The sequence below is a fragment of the Macrobrachium nipponense genome, chromosome 15, assembly GCF_015104395.2.
Source record: "Macrobrachium nipponense isolate FS-2020 chromosome 15, ASM1510439v2, whole genome shotgun sequence".
Taxonomy (NCBI): Eukaryota; Metazoa; Arthropoda; class Malacostraca; order Decapoda; family Palaemonidae; genus Macrobrachium; species Macrobrachium nipponense.
Window position 1 is genome coordinate 43,744,562 of NC_087208.1, and position 2,500 is coordinate 43,747,061.

Genomic DNA, 2,500 nt, shown 5'->3' on the forward strand with positions numbered 1-2,500 from the left:
TTCTACACAAGCAAAGAAATACACTTGGCTTGGGCGATGGTGTCCTATCAAATAAACACGCAACATTCAACATAATTTTGATACATATTCTACTAGCGAGACAACACTCTTTGTTTATCATAACTTCACTAAATGTATTTTGAGTCTAGTATCTCTACATAAACCTTTGAACAAAAATAACTAATTATATATATATATATATATATATATATATATATATATATATATATATATATATATATATATATATATATATATATATAGATATATATATCTTGTTGTCTGTCAATTTCACACGAGATTCGATAAACTCATCTATCCTTCACACATGTGTAATGCATGTGTTGTTGCTCTCTGTGTGAGGGTCTGAAGCTGCACAGACTTCCACCCCGGCCCGGCAAGAACCTCGGTACGCGAGCAGAAGCCAGCGGTCCGCAGCAGGGCTTGAAAAGTTCGTAAAGGTGTCGCGGAATTGCTGGCTCATGGCACAATACAAGAGGAAGTTTATAGCACTGTTGAATAGCACCAGCATGTCCATGATCTCCCCCAGCTTCTGGTAGCAGGGGAAGAAGCCGGAGTCTGGAATGACCGTGAGCAGCCCCAGGATCCCTTGGGGAACACATCGGGAGGCCAGAAAGAGGTGAACAATATGGCCAGCAGCATTTTGGTCACTCGGTCCGCCTGCTTCTCCGCGTCTCCGCCCCTGCCGGAGGAGGTTCTGTTCATGAGCGCAGCCCTCCTATGCGCAGCCCTGAGCAGCTCTTGAATCAAGGCCATGGACAGCCCCGTCAGAGCCGCGCAGGGCAGGAGCTTCAGCAGCACCGCATAAATCCAGAAGTTGATGCTCTTAAGAAGGCCGTTGTGGGCCTTCGCCAGCTCGCTGAAGCCTATGATGTAGAGCACGTGGCCCTGGTGATTCAGGACGCTGATGGTGATGTTGAGATAATTCGGAATGTTGCAGATAACTGAGCAAAAGAAGGCAGCAACGATGGCCATCTGAGTGCGTTGCATGGAGCACCAAGTCGTGTTGTTCTGGGGGAAGGCGATGGCGATGTACCGCCACACGGCCAGGGTCACCGTGAGCCAGATCGAGATGGTGTGGAAGACCTGAGCGAAGTGGGCGTGGAAGAGCACGAAAGCTGCCCAGCCCCAGGAGTACTGGGACTCCAAGGACCTCCCCTGCCACACGTACTGGTGCATCGTGTAGGGGATGTACTCCACCATGACCAGGAGGTCTGTGACGGCCAGGCCAGTGAGGATGGCGTTGGTGGGAGACACCATAGACCTTCTGGTGAGGACGATCATGTTGATGACGTTGGCCAGAGATCCGAAGATGCACACGACCAGGGACATGCACCCGTGGACAGCCTGGTAGCTGTGGCGGAAGTTGTCCCACCCGGGGGTGCTGCAGTAGCTTTCCTGTTGGGAGAAAGCAGTTATATAATTATTGTCAGGTGATGCGAATTTGCAATAGCAATCAAGTACTTGTATAGGCAAGAATTATATTTTAATATAGTTCAAGTACTTTTATAGGCAAGAATGATATTTTAACATGGTTCAAGTACTTTGTATAGGCAAGAATTAATTAATTTTTATATGGTTCAAGTACGTTTTATAGGCAAGAATTATATTTTAATATGGTTCAAGTACTTTTATAGGCAAGAATTATATTTTAATTAAGGTTCAAGTACTTTTATAGGCAAGAATTATATTTTAATATGGTTCAAGTACTTTTATAGGCAAGAATAATATTTTAATATGGTTCAATTACTTTTGTAAGAAAGAATTAGATTTTTATATGATTCAAGTGTTTTTATAAGCAAGAATTATTTTAATATGGCTCAAGTGCTCTTATAGGCAAGAATTATATTTTAATATGATTTTATGCAGTAACATTTAAAATAAAACAATTAGAAGCTAATTTTTGCAGTTCAGTTTCCCAAGCTCCATTTCTAGCACTAGCACCATAGATGGTTTTTTAAATCGCAATTACTGTAGTATATAAATTTTAATTTGAGACTACGTTTTCATATAGTGTTATCTTATATTCTATGCTAAGATAAAGAAGTACTTCATTGATTTAAATGAATGAAATGAAGAGGTGAATGTAGCAAAATAGCAAGGTGTATAGAAGTTCTCAGGGAGAGTAGAGTACTCCATGTTTGCAATAAAGTATTAACCGGTGATGGTGACGTAAACTTTGCATATTTGTCTGATGAAATAGTTTGAAAGTTTCTGATAGAGGGAATGTAAAATTGAATGTCTGCACAAGTAATACTATGAAAATAAATTGCAGTCAGGATAATGGGTTAATATTAGTGTGAAAGACAGGAGGCTAGGAATGGTAGATGGATGTACTTCGGTCTAGATTCTCTCCAACTTCTATATGAATATTGACTTTTAGGATGATAATAATAATAATAAAATAATAATAATAATGATAATAATAATAATAATAACTATTTTTAATTATAATAATAATAATTACTTTTGATATTCT

The 2,500-nt window shown here is 39.9% G+C and overlaps 1 pseudogene; it reads right to left on the reverse strand.

Moving 5' to 3' along the window:
• Positions 1 to 322: 322 nt before the first annotated feature.
• Positions 323 to 2,500, reverse strand: part of LOC135226668 (G-protein coupled receptor dmsr-1-like) — a 47,589-nt pseudogene continuing 45,411 nt past the window's right edge.